Raw genomic sequence first — 19,872 nt, 5'->3', positions numbered from 1 at the left:
ACATGAAGCTACGAAAGCCTTTTTTTTTTTACAATATGAAAATAGTCTCATGTTGAGGATTAAACAGCAGATCCATTTAAATAGTGACACATTCATTAATAATAACATTTCTAAGTCTCATTTCAAATCCTAACAGTTTTGCTCATACCAATATGTTTCAATGCTGTAGAACAGAACGCTGTCACGGTATTTATTTTGTATTTTTCCGTTATTTTACCAGGTAAGATGACACGTTCTCATTTACAGCAACGACCTGAGGAATAGTTACAGGGTAGAGGAGAGGGGGATGAATGAGCCAATTGTAAACTGGGGATTATTAGGTGACTGTGATGGTTTGAGGGCCAGATTGGGAATTTAGCCAGGACACCGGGGTTAACACCTCTACTCTTACTATAAGTGCCATGGGATCTTTAATGACCACAGAGAGTCAGGACACCTGTTTAACGTCCCATCCGAAAGATGGCACCCTACACAGGGCAGTGTCCCCAATCACTGCCCTGGGGCATTGGGATATTTTTTTAGACCAGAGGAAAGAGTGCCTCCTACTGGCCCTCCAACACCACTTCCAGCAGCATCTGGTCTCCAATCCAGGACCGACCCTGCTTAGCTTCAGAAGCAAGCCAGCAGTGGTATGCAGGGTGGTATGCTGCTGACAAGAATATTAGAATATTATTTTGGTTTAATTCAAATCGTTACTTATACATTTTATTTTTATAAAAACGCCAAAAAAACATAAGAGCTGAAAATAGAGTACTTAATGTTTTTTTTTTACAATAATGTACACGCACATTAAGCTGTGCATTCCTTCTTCTGTTTTCACCAATCACAGAATTGACAACGATAGAGACGGATAGCATGTTTTAATTGTAACAGGTCATAGAGACGATGTAATCCTGAATGATCCATTTTAGAATCGTGACTTGTACTGGTGGAACCGATGTGAAATGACTAGCTGCTCTGTCATAATATAATAGAGACAGTAGATCTAGCTCGTCTGTCACAATATAATACAGACAGAGACAGTACATCTAGCTGGTCTGTCATAATATAATAGAGACAATAGATCTATCTGGTCTGTCATAATATAATAGAGACAGTAGATCTAGCTGGTCTGTCATAATATAATAGAGACAGTAGATCTAGCTGGTCTGTCAAAACATAATACGGACACAGAGACGGTAGATCTAGCTGGTCTGTCATATTCTAATAGAGACAGTAGCTCTAGCTGGTCTGTCATAATATAATAGAGACAGTAGATCTAGCTGGTCTGTCATAGTATAATAGAGACAGTAGATCTATCCGGTCTGTCATAATATAATAGAGGACAGCAGATCTAGCTGGTCATGTCACAATACAATAGAGACAGTAGATCTAGCTGGTCTGTCATAATATAATAGAGACAGTAGATCTAGCTGGTCTGTCATAATATAATAGAGACAGTAGATATAGCTGGTCTGTCATATCATGATAGAGACAGTAGATCTAGCTGGTCTGTCATAATATAATAGAGACAGTAGATCTAGTTGGTCAGTCATAATATAATAGAGACAGTAGATCTAGATGGTCTGTCACAATATAATAGAGACACAGAGACGGTTGATCTAGCTGGTCTGTCATAATATAATAGAGACAGTAGATCTATCTGGTCTGTCATAATATAATAGAGACAGTAGATCTAGCTCGGTCTGTCACAATATAATACAGACAGAGACAGTACATCTAGCTGGTCTGTCATAGTATAATAGAGACAGTAGATCTCGCTGGTCTGTCATATTATAATATAGACAGTAGATCTATCTGGTCTGTCATAATATAATAGAGAAAGTAGATCTAGCTGGTCTGTCATATTATAATAGAGACAGTAGATCCAGCTGGTTTGTCATAATATAATAGAGACAGTAGATCTAGCTCGTCTTTCATAACATCATAGAGACAGTAGATCTTGTTGGTCAGTCATAATATAATAGAGACATTAGATCTAGATGGTCTGTCACAATATAATAGAGACACAGAGACGGTTGATCAAGCTGGTCTGTCACATTATAATAGAGACAGTAGATCCAGCAAGTCTGTCAAAATATAAAAGAGACAGTAGATCTATCTGGTCAGTCATAGTATAATAGAGACTGTAGATCTCGCTAGTCTGTCATATTATAATAGAGACAGTAGATCTAGCTGGTCTGTCATAATATAATAGAGACATTAGATCTAGCTGGTCTGTCATATTATAATAGAGACAGTAGATCTAGCTGGTCTGTCATATTATGATAGAGACAGTAGATCTAGCTGGTCTGTCATAATATAATAGAGACAGTAGATCTAGCTGGTCTGTCATATTATGATAGAGAGAGTACATCTAGCTGGTCTGTCATAATATAATAGAGACAGTAGATCTATCTAGTCTGTCATAATATAATAGAGACAGTAGATCTAGCTCGGTCTGTCATAATATAATAGAGACAGTAGATCTAGCTGGTCTGTCAGAATACAATAGAGACAGTAGATCTAGCTGGTCTGTCATATTATAATAGAGACAGTAGATCTAGCTGGTCTGTCATAATATAATAGAGACAGTAGATCTAGCTGGTCTGTCATATTATAATAGAGACAGTAGATCTAGCTGGTCTGTCATAATATAATAGCGACAGTAGATCTAGCTGGTCTGTCATAATACAATAGAGACAGTAGATCTAGCTGGTCTGTCATATTATAATAGAGACAGTAGATCTAGCTGGTCTGTTATAATATAATAGAGACAGTAGATCTATCTGGTCTGTCATAATATAATAGAGACAGTAGATCTAGCTGGTCTCTCATAATATAATAGAGACAGTAGATCCAGCTGGTATGTCATATTATAATAGAGACAGTAGATCCAGCAGGTCTGTCATAATATAATAGAGATAGTAGATCTAGCTGGTCTGTCAAATATAATACAGACATAGAGAAGGTAGATGTAGCTGGTCTGTCATATTATAATAGAGACAGTAGATCTAGCTGGTCTGTCATAATATAATAGAGACAGTAGATCTAGCTGGTCTGTCATATAATAATAGAGACAGTAGATCTAGCTGGTCTGTCATAATATAATAGAGACAGTAGATCTAGCTGGTCTGTCATATTATAATAGAGACAATAGATCTAGCTGGTCTGTCATAATATAATAGAGACAGTAGATCTAGCTGGTCTGTCAGAATACAATAGAGACAGTAGATCTAGCTGGTCTGTCATACTATAATAGAGACAGTGGATCTAGCTGGTCTGTTCTAATATAATAGAGACAGTAGATCTAGCTGGTATTTCAATATATAATAGAGACAGTAGATCTAGCTGGTCTGTCACAATACAATAGAGACAGTAGATCTAGCTGGTCTTTCATAATATAATAAAGACAGTAGATCTAGCTGGTCTGTCACCATATAATATAGACACAGAGACAGTAGATATAGCTCGTCTGTCACAATATAATAGAGACAGTAGATCTAGCTGGTCTGTCATAATATAATAGAGACAGTAGATCTAGCTGGTCTGTCATATTATAATAGAGACAGTAGAAGTAGCTGGTCTGTCATATTATAATAGAGACAATAGATCGAGCTGGTCTGTCATAATATAATAGAGACAGTAGATCTAGCTGATCTGTCACAATACAAGAGAGACCGCAGATCTAGCTGGTCTGTCAGAATACAAGAGAGACAGTAGATCTAGCTGGTCTGTCATAATATAATAGAGACATTAGATCTAGCTGGTCTGTCATATTATAATAGAGACAGTAGATCTAGCTGGTCTGTCATATTATGATAGAGACAGTAGATCTAGCTGGTCTGTCATAATATAATAGAGACAGTAGAAGTAGCTGGTCTGTCATATTATAATAGAGACAATAGATCGAGCTGGTCTGTCATAATATAATAGAGACAGTAGATCTAGCTGATCTGTCACAATACAAGAGAGACCGCAGATCTAGCTGGTCTGTCAGAATACAAGAGAGACAGTAGATCTAGCTGGTCTGTCATAATATAATAGAGACATTAGATCAAGCTGGTCTGTCATATTATAATAGAGACAGTAGATCTAGCTGGTCTGTCATAATATAATAGAGACAGTAGATCTAGCTGGTCTGTCATATTATGATAGAGACAGTACATCTAGCTGGTCTGTCATAATATAATAGAGACAGTAGATCTAGCTGGTCTGTCATAATATAATAGAGACAGTAGATCCAGCTGGTCTGTCATATTATGATAGAGACAGTAGATCCAGCAGGTCTGTCATAATATAATAGAGACAGTAGATCTAGCTGGTCTGTCAAAATATAATACAGATACAGAGAAAGTAGATGTAGCTGGTCTGTCATATTATAATAGAGACAGTAAATCTAGCTGGTCTGTCATATTATAATAGAGACAGTAGATCTTGCTGGTCTCTCATAATTAAATAGAGACAGTAGATCTAGCTGGTCTGTCAAAATATAATACAGACATAGAGAAGGTAGATGTAGCTGGTCTGTCATATTATAATAGAGACAGTAGATCTAGCTGGTCTGTCATAATATAATAGAGACAGTAGATCTAGCTGGTCTGTCATATTATAATAGAGACAGTAGAAGTAGCTGGTCTGTCATATTATAATAGAGACAATAGATCGAGCTGGTCTGTCATAATATAATAGAGACAGTAGATCTAGCTGATCTGTCACAATACAAGAGAGACCGCAGATCTAGCTGGTCTGTCAGAATACAAGAGAGACAGTAGATCTAGCTGGTCTGTCATAATATAATAGAGACATTAGATCTAGCTGGTCTGTCATATTATAATAGAGACAGTAGATCTAGCTGGTCTGTCATATTATGATAGAGACAGTAGATCTAGCTGGTCTGTCATAATATAATAGAGACAGTAGATCTAGCTGGTCTGTCATATTATGATAGAGACAGTACATCTAGCTGGTCTGTCATAATATAATAGAGACAGTAGATCTAGCTGGTCTGTCATAATATAATAGAGACAGTAGATCCAGCTGGTCTGTCATATTATGATAGAGACAGTAGATCCAGCAGGTCTGTCATAATATAATAGAGACAGTAGATCTAGCTGGTCTGTCAAAATATAATACAGATACAGAGAAAGTAGATGTAGCTGGTCTGTCATAATATAATAGAGACAGTAGATCTAGCTGGTCTGTCATATTATAATAGAGACAGTAGATCTTGCTGGTCTGTCATAATTAAATAGAGACAGTAGATCTAGCTGGTCTGTCAAATATAATACAGACATAGAGAAGGTAGATGTAGCTGGTCTGTCATATTATAATAGAGACAGTAGATCTAGCTGGTCTGTCATAATATAATAGAGACACTAGATCTAGCTGGTCTGTCATATAATAATAGAGACAGTAGATCTAGCTGGTCTGTCATAATATAATAGAGACAGTAGATCTACCTGGTCTGTCATATTATAATAGAGACAATAGATCTAGCTGGTCTGTCATAATATAATAGAGACAGTAGATCTAGCTGGTCTGTCAGAATACAATAGAGACAGTAGGTCTAGCTGGTCTGTCATACTATAATAGAAACAGTGGATCTAGCTGGTCTGTTATAATATAATAGAGACAGTAGATCTAGCTGGTATTTCAATATATAATAGAGACAGTAGATCTAGCTGGTCTGTCACAATACAATAGAGACAGTAGATCTAGCTGGTCTTTCATAATATAATAAAGACAGTAGATCTAGCTGGTCTGTCACCATATAATACAGACACAGAGACAGTAGATATAGCTCGTCTGTCACAATATAATAGAGACAGTAGATCTAGCTGGTCTGTCATAATATAATAGAGACAGTAGATCTAGCTGGTCTGTCATATTATAATAGAGACAGTAGAAGTAGCTGGTCTGTCATATTATAATAGAGACAATAGATCGAGCTGGTCTGTCATAATATAATAGAGACAGTAGATCTAGCTGATCTGTCACAATACAAGAGAGACCGCAGATCTAGCTGGTCTGTCAGAATACAAGAGAGACAGTAGATCTCGCTGGTCTGTCATATTATGATAGAGACAGTAGATCTAGCTGGTCTGTCATAATATAATAGAGAAAGTAGATCTAGCTGGTCTGTCATATTATGATAGAGACAGTACATCTAGCTTGTCTGTCATAATATAATAGAGACAGTAGATCTATCTGGTCTGTCATAATATAATAGAGACAGTAGATCTAGCTGGTCTGTCATAATATAATAGAGACAGTAGATCCAGCTGGTCTGTCATATTATAATAGAGACAGTAGATCCAGCAGGTCTGTCATAATATAATAGAGACAGTAGATCTAGCTGGTCTGTCAAAATATAATACAGATACAGAGAAAGTAGATGTAGCTGGTCTGTCATATTATAATAGAGACAGTAGATCTAGCTGGTCTGTCATATTATAATAGAGACAGTAGATCTAGCTGGTCTGTCATAATTAAATAGAGACAGTAGATCTAGCTGGTCTGTCATATTATAATAGAGACAGTAGATCTAGCTGGTCTGTCATAATATAATAGAGACAGTAGATCTAGCTGGTCTGTCATATAATAATAGAGACAGTAGATCTAGCTGGTCTGTCATAATATAATAGAGACAGTAGATCTAGCCTGGTCTGTCATATTATAATAGAGACAATAGATCTAGTTGGTATGTCATAATATAATAGAGACAGTAGATCTAGCTGGTCTGTCAGAATACAATAGAGACAGTAGATCTAGCTGGTCTGTCATATTATAATAGAGACAGTGGATCTAGCTGGTCTGTCAGAATACAATAGAGACAGTAGATCTAGCTGGTCTGTCATATTATAATAGAGACAGTGGATCTAGCTGGTCTGTTATAATATAATAGAGACAGTTGATCTAGCTGGTATTTCAATATATAATAGAGACAGTAGATCTAGCTGGTCTGTCACAATACAATAGAGACAGTAGATCTAGCTGGTCTTTCATAATATAATAAAGACAGTAGATCTAGCTGGTCTGTCACCATATAATACAGACACAGAGACAGTAGATATAGCTCGTCTGTCACAATATAATAGAGACAGTAGATCTAGCTGGTCTGTCATAATATAATAGAGACAGTAGATCTAGCTGGTCTGTCATATTATGATAGAGACAGTAGATCCAGCAGGTCTGTCATAATATAATAGAGACAGTAGATCTAGCTGGTCTGTCAAAATATAATACAGATACAGAGAAAGTAGATGTAGCTGGTCTGTCATAATATAATAGAGACAGTAGATCTAGCTGGTCTGTCATATTATAATAGAGACAGTAGATCTTGCTGGTCTGTCATAATTAAATAGAGACAGTAGATCTAGCTGGTCTGTCAAAATATAATACAGACATAGAGAAGGTAGATGTAGCTGGTCTGTCATATTATAATAGAGACAGTAGATCTAGCTGGTCTGTCATAATATAATAGAGACACTAGATCTAGCTGGTCTGTCATATAATAATAGAGACAGTAGATCTAGCTGGTCTGTCATAATATAATAGAGACAGTAGATCTACCTGGTCTGTCATATTATAATAGAGACAATAGATCTAGCTGGTCTGTCATAATATAATAGAGACAGTAGATCTAGCTGGTCTGTCAGAATACAATAGAGACAGTAGGTCTAGCTGGTCTGTCATACTATAATAGAAACAGTGGATCTAGCTGGTCTGTTATAATATAATAGAGACAGTAGATCTAGCTGGTATTTCAATATATAATAGAGACAGTAGATCTAGCTGGTCTGTCACAATACAATAGAGACAGTAGATCTAGCTGGTCTTTCATAATATAATAAAGACAGTAGATCTAGCTGGTCTGTCACCATATAATACAGACACAGAGACAGTAGATATAGTTCGTCTGTCACAATATAATAGAGACAGTAGATCTAGCTGGTCTGTCATAATATAATAGAGACAGTAGATCTAGCTGGTCTGTCATATTATAATAGAGACAGTAGAAGTAGCTGGTCTGTCATATTATAATAGAGACAATAGATCGAGCTGGTCTGTCATAATATAATAGAGACAGTAGATCTAGCTGATCTGTCACAATACAAGAGAGACCGCAGATCTAGCTGGTCTGTCAGAATACAAGAGAGACAGTAGATCTAGCTGGTCTGTCATATTATGATAGAGACAGTAGATCTAGCTGGTCTGTCATAATATAATAGAGAAAGTAGATCTAGCTGGTCTGTCATATTATGATAGAGACAGTACATCTAGCTGGTCTGTCATAATATAATAGAGACAGTAGATCTATCTGGTCTGTCATAATATAATAGAGACAGTAGATCTAGCTGGTCTGTCATAATATAATAGAGACAGTAGATCCAGCTGGTTTGTCATATTATAATAGAGACAGTAGATCCAGCAGGTCTGTCATAATATAATAGAGACAGTAGATCTAGCTGGTCTGTCAAAATATAATACAGATACAGAGAAAGTAGATGTAGCTGGTCTGTCATATTATAATAGAGACAGTAGATCTAGCTGGTCTGTCATATTATAATAGAGACAGTAGATCTAGCTGGTCTGTCATAATTAAATAGAGACAGTAGATCTAGCTGGTCTGTCATATTATAATAGAGACAGTAGATCTAGCTGGTCTGTCATAATATAATAGAGACAGTAGATCTAGCTGGTCTGTCATATAATAATAGAGACAGTAGATCTAGCTGGTCTGTCATAATATAATAGAGACAGTAGATCTACCTGGTCTGTCATATTATAATAGAGACAATAGATCTAGTTGGTATGTCATAATATAATAGAGACAGTAGATCTAGCTGGTCTGTCAGAATACAATAGAGACAGTAGATCTAGCTGGTCTGTCATATTATAATAGAGACAGTGGATCTAGCTGGTCTGTCAGAATACAATAGAGACAGTAGATCTAGCTGGTCTGTCATATTATAATAGAGACAGTGGATCTAGCTGGTCTGTTATAATATAATAGAGACAGTTGATCTAGCTGGTATTTCAATATATAATAGAGACAGTAGATCTAGCTGGTCTGTCACAATACAATAGAGACAGTAGATCTAGCTGGTCTTTCATAATATAATAAAGACAGTAGATCTAGCTGGTCTGTCACCATATAATACAGACACAGAGACAGTAGATATAGCTCGTCTGTCACAATATAATAGAGACAGTAGATCTAGCTGGTCTGTCATAATATAATAGAGACAGTAGATCTAGCTGGTCTGTCATATTATAATAGAGACAGTAGAAGTAGCTGGTCTGTCATATTATAATAGAGACAATAGATCGAGCTGGTCTGTCAAAATATAATAGAGACAGTAGATCTAGCTGATCTGTCACAATACAAGAGAGACCGCAGATCTAGCTGGTCTGTCAGAATACAAGAGAGACAGTAGATCTAGCTGGTCTGTCATAATATAATAGAGACACTAGATCTAGCTGGTCTGTCATATTATAATAGAGACAGTAGATCTAGCTGGTCTGTCATATTATGATAGAGACAGTAGATCTAGCTGGTCTGTCATAATATAATAGCGACAGTAGATCTAGCTGGTCTGTCAGAATACAATAGAGACAGTAGATCTAGCTGGTCTGTCATATTATAATAGAGACAGTAGATCTAGCTGGTCTGTCAAATATAATACAGACACAGAGAAGGTAGATGTAGCTGGTCTGTCATATTATAATAGAGACAGTAGATCTAGCTGGTCTGTCATATTATGATAGAGACAGTACATCTAGCTGGTCTGTCATAATTAAATAGAGACAGTAGATCTAGCTGGTCTGTCATATTATAATAGAGACAGTAGATCTAGCTGGTCTGTCATATTATAATAGAGACAGTAGATCTAGCTGGTCTGTCATAATTAAATAGAGACAGTAGATCTAGCTGGTCTGTCATATTATAATAGAGACAGTAGATCTAGCTGGTCTGTCATAATATAATAGCGACAGTAGATCTAGCTGGTCTATCAGAATACAATAGAGACAGTAGATCTAGCTGGTCTGTCATATTATAATAGAGACAGTAGATCTAGCTGGTCTGTTATAATATAATAGAGACAGTAGATCTATCTGGTCTGTCATAATATAATAGAGACAGTAGATCTAGCTGGTCTGTCATATTATAATAGAGACAGTAGATCTAGCTGGTCTGTCATAATTAAATAGAGACAGTAGCTCTAGCTGGTCTGTTATAATATAATAGAGACAGTAGATATATCTGGTCTGTCATATTATAATAGAGACAGTAGATCTAGCTGGTCTGTCATAATATAATAGAGACAGTAGATCCAGCTGGTCTGTCATATTATAATAGAGACAGTAGATCCAGCAGGTCTGTCATAATATAATAGAGACAGTAGATCTAGCTGGTCTGTCAAAATATAATACAGACACAGAGAAGGTAGATGTAGCTGGTCTGTCATATTATAATAGAGAAAGTAGATCTAGCTGGTCTGTTAGAATACAAGAGAGACAGTAGATCTAGCTGGTCTGTCATAATATAATAGAGACATTAGATCTAGCTGGTCTGTCATATTATAATAGAGACAGTAGATCTAGCTGGTCTGTCATAATATAATAGAGACAGTAGATCTAGCTGGTCTGTCATATTATGATAGAGACAGTACATCTAGCTGGACTGTCATAATTAAATAGAGACAGTAGATCTAGCTGGTCTGTCATATTATAATAGAGACAGTAGATCTAGCTGGTCTGTCATATTATAATAGAGACAGTAGATCTAGCTGGTCTGTCATAATTAAATAGAGACAGTAGATCTAGCTGGTCTGTCATATTATAATAGAGACAGTAGATCTAGCTGGTCTGTCATAATATAATAGCGACAGTAGATCTAGCTGGTCTGTCAGAATACAATAGAGACAGTAGATCTAGCTGGTCTGTCATATTATAATAGAGACAGTAGATCTAGCTGGTCTGTTATAATATAATAGAGACAGTAGATCTATCTGGTCTGTCATAATATAATAGAGACAGTAGATCTAGCTGGTCTGTCATATTATAATAGAGACAGTAGATCTAGCTGGTCTGTCATAATTAAATAGAGACAGTAGCTCTAGCTGGTCTGTCATAATATAATAGAGACAGTAGATATATCTGGTCTGTCATATTATAATAGAGACAGTAGATCTAGCTGGTCTGTCATAATATAATAGAGACAGTAGATCCAGCTGGTCTGTCATATTATAATAGAGACAGTAGATCCAGCAGGTCTGTCATAATATAATAGAGACAGTAGATCTAGCTGGTCTGTCAAAATATAATACAGACACAGAGAAGGTAGATGTAGCTGGTCTGTCATATTATAATAGAGACAGTAGATCTAGCTGGTCTGTTAGAATACAAGAGAGACAGTAGATCTAGCTGGTCTGTCATAATATAATAGAGACATTAGATCTAGCTGGTCTGTCATATTATAATAGAGACAGTAGATCTAGCTGGTCTGTCATAATATAATAGAGACAGTAGATCTAGCTGGTCTGTCATATTATGATAGAGACAGTACATCTAGCTGGACTGTCATAATATAATAGAGACAGGAGATCTATCTGGTGTGTCATAATATAATAGAGACAGTAGATCTAGCTGGTCTGTCATAATATAATAGAGACAGTAGATCCAGCTGGTCTGTCATATTATAATAGAGACAGTAGATCTAGCTGGTCTGTCATAATATAATAGAGACAGTAGATCTAACTGGTCTGTCATATTATAATAGAGACAATAGATCTAGCTGGTCTGTCATAATATAATAGAGACAGTAGATCTAGCTGGTCTGTCAGAATACAATAGAGACAGTAGATCTAGCTGGTCTGTCATATTATAATAGAGACAGTAGATCTAGCTGGTCTGTCATAATATAATAGCGACAGTAGATCTAGCTGGTCTGTCAGAATACAATAGAGACAGTAGATCTAGCTGGTCTGTCATATTATAATAGAGACAGTAGATCTAGCTGGTCTGTCAAAATATAATACAGACACAGAGAAGGTAGATGTAGCTGGTCTGTCATATTATAATAGAGACAGTAGATCTAGCTGGTCTGTCATATTATGATAGAGACAGTACATCTAGCTGGTCTGTCATTATTAAATAGAGACAGTAGATCTAGCTGGTCTGTCATATTATAATAGAGACAGTAGATCTAGCTGGTCTGTCATATTATAATAGAGACAGTAGATCTAGCTGGTCTGTCATAATTAAATAGAGACAGTAGATCTAGCTGGTCTGTCATATTATAATAGAGACAGTAGATCTAGCTGGTCTGTCATAATATAATAGCGACAGTAGATCTAGCTGGTCTGTCAGAATACAATAGAGACAGTAGATCTAGCTGGTCTGTCATATTATAATAGAGACAGTAGATCTAGCTGGTCTGTTATAATATAATAGAGACAGTAGATCTATCTGGTCTGTCATATTATAATAGAGACAGTAGATCCAGCAGGTCTGTCATAATATAATAGAGACAGTAGATCCAGCTGGTCTGTCATATTATAATAGAGACAGTAGATCCAGCAGGTCTGTCATAATATAATAGAGACAGTAGATCTAGCTGGTCTGTCAAAATATAATACAGACACAGAGAAGGTAGATGTAGCTGGTCTGTCATATTATAATAGAGACAGTAGATCTAGCTGGTCTGTTAGAATACAAGAGAGACAGTAGATCTAGCTGGTCTGTCATAATATAATAGAGACATTAGATCTAGCTGGTCTGTCATATTATAATAGAGACAGTAGATCTAGCTGGTCTGTCATAATATAATAGAGACAGTAGATCTAGCTGGTCTGTCATATTATGATAGAGACAGTACATCTAGCTGGACTGTCATAATATAATAGAGACAGGAGATCTATCTGGTGTGTCATAATATAATAGAGACAGTAGATCTAGCTGGTCTGTCATAATATAATAGAGACAGTAGATCTAACTGGTCTGTCATATTATAATAGAGACAATAGATCTAGCTGGTCTGTCATAATATAATAGCGACAGTAGATCTAGCTGGTCTGTCAGAATACAATAGAGACAGTAGATCTAGCTGGTCTGTCATATTATAATAGAGACAGTAGATCTAGCTGGTCTGTCAAAATATAATACAGACACAGAGAAGGTAGATGTAGCTGGTCTGTCATATTATAATAGAGACAGTAGATCTAGCTGGTCTGTCATATTATGATAGAGACAGTACATCTAGCTGGTCTGTCATAATTAAATAGAGACAGTAGATCTAGCTGGTCTGTCATATTATAATAGAGACAGTAGATCTAGCTGGTCTGTCATATTATAATAGAGACAGTAGATCTAGCTGGTCTGTCATAATTAAATAGAGACAGTAGATCTAGCTGGTCTGTCATATTATAATAGAGACAGTAGATCTAGCTGGTCTGTCATAATATAATAGCGACAGTAGATCTAGCTGGTCTGTCAGAATATAATATAGAGACAGTAGATATAGCTGGTCTGTCATATTATAATAGAGACAGTAGATCTAGCTGGTCTGTTATAATATAATAGAGACAGTAGATCTATCTGGTCTGTCATAATATAATAGAGACAGTAGATCTAGCTGGTCAGTCATATTATAATAGAGACAGTAGATCTAGCTGGTCTGTCATAATTAAATAGAGACAGTAGCTCTAGCTGGTCTGTTATAATATAATAGAGACAGTAGATATATCTGGTCTGTCATATTATAATAGAGACAGTAGATCTAGCTGGTCTGTCATAATATAATAGAGACAGTAGATCCAGCTGGTCTGTCATATTATAATAGAGACAGTAGATCCAGCAGGTCTGTCATAATATAATAGAGACAGTAGATCTAGCTGGTCTGTCAAAATATAATACAGACACAGAGAAGGTAGATGTAGCTGGTCTGTCATATTATAATAGAGACAGTAGATCTAGCTGGTCTGTTAGAATACAAGAGAGACAGTAGATCTAGCTGGTCTGTCATAATATAATAGAGACATTAGATCTAGCTGGTCTGTCATGTTATAATAGAGACAGTAGATCTAGCTGGTCTGTCATAATATAATAGAGACAGTAGATCTAGCTGGTCTGTCATATTATGATAGAGACAGTACATCTAGCTGGATTGTCATAATATAATAGAGACAGGAGATCTATCTGGTGTGTCATAATATAATAGAGACAGTAGATCTAGCTGGTCTGTCATAATATAATAGAGACAGTAGATCCAGCTGGTCTGTCATATTATAATAGAGACAGTAGATCTAGCTGGTCTGTCATAATATAATAGAGACAGTAGATCTAACTGGTCTGTCATATTATAATAGAGACAATAGATCTAGCTGGTCTGTCATAATATAATAGAGACAGTAGATCTAGCTGGTCTGTCAGAATACAATAGAGACAGTAGATCTAGCTGGTCTGTCATATTATAATAGAGACAGTAGATCTAGCTGGTCTGTTATAATATAACAGAGACAGTAGATCTAGCTGGTCTTTCAATATATAATAGAGACAGTAGATCTAGCTGGTATGTCAGAATACAATAAAGACAGTAGATCTATCTGGTCTGTCATATTATAATAGAGACAGTAGATCTAGCTGGTCTGTCATAATATAATAGAGACAGTAGATCTATCTGGTCTGTCAAAATATAATACAGACACAGAGAAGGTAGATGTAGCTGGTCTGTCATATTATAATAGAGACAGTAGATCTAGCTGGTCTGTCATATTATGATAGAGACAGTACATCTAGCTGGTCTGTCATAATTAAATAGAGACAGTAGATCTAGCTGGTCTGTCATATTATAATAGAGACAGTAGATCTAGCTGGTCTGTCATAATATAATAGCGACAGTAGATCTAGCTGGTCTGTCAGAATACAATAGAGACAGTAGATCTAGCTGGTCTGTCATAATATAATAGAAACAGTAGATCTAGCTGGTCTGTCATAATATAATAGAGACATTAGATCTAGCTGGTCTGTCATATTATAATAGAGACAATAGATCTAGCTGGTATGTCATAATATAATAGAGACAGTAGATCTAGCTGGTCTGTCAGAATACAATAGAGACAGTAGATCTAGCTGGTCTGTCATATTATAATAGATACAGTAGATCTAGCTGGTCTGTTATAATATAATAGAGACAGTAGATCTAGCTGGTCTTTCAATATATCATAGAGACAGTAGATCTAGCTGGTCTGTCACAATACAATAGAGACAGTAGATCTAGCTGGTCTTTCATAATATAATAAAGACAGTAGATCTAGCTGGTCTGTCACAATATAATACAGACATAGAGACAGTAGATATAGCTCGTCTGTCACAATATAATAGAGACAGTAGATCTAGCTGGTCTGTCATAATATAATAGAGACAGTAGATCTAGCTGGTCTGTCATATTATAATAGAGACAGTAGAAGTAGCTGGTCTGTCATATTATAATAGAGACAATAGATCGAGCTGGTCTGTCATAATATAATAGAGACAGTAGATCTAGCTGGTCTGTCATAATATAATAGCGACAGTAGATCTAGCTGGTCTGTCAGAATACAATAGAGACAGTAGATCTAGCTGGTCTGTCATATTATAATAGAGACAGTAGATCTAGCTGGTCTGTCAAAATATAATACAGACACAGAGAAGGTAGATGTAGCTGGTCTGTCATATTATAATAGAGACAGTAGATCTAGCTGGTCTGTCATATTATGATAGAGACAGTACATCTAGCTGGTCTGTCATAATTAAATAGAGACAGTAGATCTAGCTGGTCTGTCATATTATAATAGAGACAGTAGATCTAGCTGGTCTGTCATATTATAATAGAGACAGTAGATCTAGCTGGTCTGTCATAATTAAATAGAGACAGTAGATCTAGCTGGTCTGTCATATTATAATAGAGACAGTAGATCTAGCTGGTCTGTCATAATATAATAGCGACAGTAGATCTAGCTGGTCTGTCAGAATATAATATAGAGACAGTAGATATAGCTGGTCTGTCATATTATAATAGAGACAGTAGATCTAGCTGGTCTGTTATAATATAATAGAGACAGTAGATCTATCTGGTCTGTCATAATATAATAGAGACAGTAGATCTAGCTGGTCTGTCATATTATAATAGAGACAGTAGATCTAGCTGGTCTGTCATAATTAAATAGAGACAGTAGCTCTAGCTGGTCTGTTATAATATAATAGAGACAGTAGATATATCTGGTCTGTCATATTATAATAGAGACAGTAGATCTAGCTGGTCTGTCATAATATAATAGAGACAGTAGATCCAGCTGGTCTGTCATATTATAATAGAGACAGTAGATCCAGCAGGTCTGTCATAATATAATAGAGACAGTAGATCTAGCTGGTCTGTCAAAATATAATACAGACACAGAGAAGGTAGATGTAGCTGGTCTGTCATATTATAATAGAGACAGTAGATCTAGCTGGTCTGTTAGAATACAAGAGAGACAGTAGATCTAGCTGGTCTGTCATAATATAATAGAGACATTAGATCTAGCTGGTCTGTCATGTTATAATAGAGACAGTAGATCTAGCTGGTCTGTCATAATATAATAGAGACAGTAGATCTAGCTGGTCTGTCATATTATGATAGAGACAGTACATCTAGCTGGATTGTCATAATATAATAGAGACAGGAGATCTATCTGGTGTGTCATAATATAATAGAGACAGTAGATCTAGCTGGTCTGTCATAATATAATAGAGACAGTAGATCCAGCTGGTCTGTCATATTATAATAGAGACAGTAGATCTAGCTGGTCTGTCATAATATAATAGAGACAGTAGATCTAACTGGTCTGTCATATTATAATAGAGACAATAGATCTAGCTGGTCTGTCATAATATAATAGAGACAGTAGATCTAGCTGGTCTGTCAGAATACAATAGAGACAGTAGATCTAGCTGGTCTGTCATATTATAATAGAGACAGTAGATCTAGCTGGTCTGTTATAATATAACAGAGACAGTAGATCTAGCTGGTCTTTCAATATATAATAGAGACAGTAGATCTAGCTGGTATGTCAGAATACAATAAAGACAGTAGATCTATCTGGTCTGTCATATTATAATAGAGACAGTAGATCTAGCTGGTCTGTCATAATATAATAGAGACAGTAGATCTATCTGGTCTGTCAAAATATAATACAGACACAGAGAAGGTAGATGTAGCTGGTCTGTCATATTATAATAGAGACAGTAGATCTAGCTGGTCTGTCATATTATGATAGAGACAGTACATCTAGCTGGTCTGTCATAATTAAATAGAGACAGTAGATCTAGCTGGTCTGTCATATTATAATAGAGACAGTAGATCTAGCTGGTCTGTCATAATATAATAGCGACAGTAGATCTAGCTGGTCTGTCAGAATACAATAGAGACAGTAGATCTAGCTGGTCTGTCATAATATAATAGAGACAGTAGATCTAGCTGGTCTGTCATAATATAATAGAGACATTAGATCTAGCTGGTCTGTCATATTATAATAGAGACAATAGATCTAGCTGGTATGTCATAATATAATAGAGACAGTAGATCTAGCTGGTCTGTCAGAATACAATAGAGACAGTAGATCTAGCTGGTCTGTCATATTATAATAGATACAGTAGATCTAGCTGGTCTGTTATAATATAATAGAGACAGTAGATCTATCTGGTCTGTCAAAATATAATACAGACACAGAGAAGGTAGATGTAGCTGGTCTGTCATATTATAATAGAGACAGTAGATCTAGCTGGTCTGTCATATTATGATAGAGACAGTACATCTAGCTGGTCTGTCATAATTAAATAGAGACAGTAGATCTAGCTGGTCTGTCATATTATAATAGAGACAGTAGATCTAGCTGGTCTGTCATAATATAATAGCGACAGTAGATCTAGCTGGTCTGTCAGAATACAATAGAGACAGTAGATCTAGCTGGTCTGTCATAATATAATAGAGACAGTAGATCTAGCTGGTCTGTCATAATATAATAGAGACATTAGATCTAGCTGGTCTGTCATATTATAATAGAGACAATAGATCTAGCTGGTATGTCATAATATAATAGAGACAGTAGATCTAGCTGGTCTGTCAGAATACAATAGAGACAGTAGATCTAGCTGGTCTGTCATATTATAATAGATACAGTAGATCTAGCTGGTCTGTTATAATATAATAGAGACAGTAGATCTAGCTGGTCTTTCAATATATCATAGAGACAGTAGATCTAGCTGGTCTGTCACAATACAATAGAGACAGTAGATCTAGCTGGTCTTTCATAATATAATAAAGACAGTAGATCTAGCTGGTCTGTCACAATATAATACAGACATAGAGACAGTAGATATAGCTCGTCTGTCACAATATAATAGAGACAGTAGATCTAGCTGGTCTGTCATAATATAATAGAGACAGTAGATCTAGCTGGGCTGTCATATTATAATAGAGACAGTAGAAGTAGCTGGTCTGTCATATTATAATAGAGACAATAGATCGAGCTGGTCTGTCATAATATAATAGAGACAGTAGATCTAGCTGGTCTGTCATAATATAATAGCGACAGTAGATCTAGCTGGTCTGTCAGAATACAATAGAGACAGTAGATCTAGCTGGTCTGTCATATTATAATAGAGACAGTAGATCTAGCTGGTCTGTCAAAATATAATACAGACACAGAGAAGGTAGATGTAGCTGGTCTGTCATATTATAATAGAGACAGTAGATCTAGCTGGTCTGTCATATTATGATAGAGACAGTACATCTAGCTGGTCTGTCATAATTAAATAGAGACAGTAGATCTAGCTGGTCTGTCATATTATAATAGAGACAGTAGATCTAGCTGGTCTGTCATATTATAATAGAGACAGTAGATCTAGCTGGTCTGTCATAATTAAATAGAGACAGTAGATCTAGCTGGTCTGTCATATTATAATAGAGACAGTAGATCTAGCTGGTTTGTCATAATATAATATAGAGACAGTAGATATAGCTGGTCTGTCAGAATATAATATAGAGACAGTAGATATAGCTGGTCTGTCATATTATAATAGAGACAGTAGATCTAGCTGGTCTGTTATAATATAATAGAGACAGTAGATCTATCTGGTCTGTCATAATATAATAGAGACAGTAGATCTAGCTGGTCTGTCATATTATAATAGAGACAGTAGATCTAGCTGGTCTGTCAGAATATAATATAGAGACAGTAGATATAGCTGGTCTGTCATATTATAATAGAGACAGTAGATCTAGCTGGTCTGTTATAATATAATAGAGACAGTAGATCTATCTGGTCTGTCATAATATAATAGAGACAGTAGATCTAGCTGGTCTGTCATATTATAATAGAGACAGTAGATCTAGCTGGTCTGTCATAATTAAATAGAGACAGTAGCTCTAGCTGGTCTGTTATAATATAATAGAGACAGTAGATATATCTGGTCTGTCATATTATAATAGAGACAGTAGATCTAGCTGGTCTGTCATAATATAATAGAGACAGTAGATCCAGCTGGTCTGTCATATTATAATAGAGACAGTAGATCCAGCAGGTCTGTCATAATATAATAGAGACAGTAGATCTAGCTGGTCTGTCAAAATATAATACAGACACAGAGAAGGTAGATGTAGCTGGTCTGTCATATTATAATAGAGACAGTAGATCTAGCTGGTCTGTTAGAATACAAGAGAGACAGTAGATCTAGCTGGTCTGTCATAATATAATAGAGACATTAGATCTAGCTGGTCTGTCATGTTATAATAGAGACAGTAGATCTAGCTGGTCTGTCATAATATAATAGAGACAGTAGATCTAGCTGGTCTGTCATATTATGATA

The sequence above is a fragment of the Oncorhynchus mykiss genome, unplaced genomic scaffold, assembly GCF_013265735.2.
Source record: "Oncorhynchus mykiss isolate Arlee unplaced genomic scaffold, USDA_OmykA_1.1 un_scaffold_787, whole genome shotgun sequence".
Lineage (NCBI taxonomy): Eukaryota > Metazoa > Chordata > Actinopteri > Salmoniformes > Salmonidae > Oncorhynchus > Oncorhynchus mykiss.
This window is presented reverse-complemented; position numbering follows the sequence as displayed.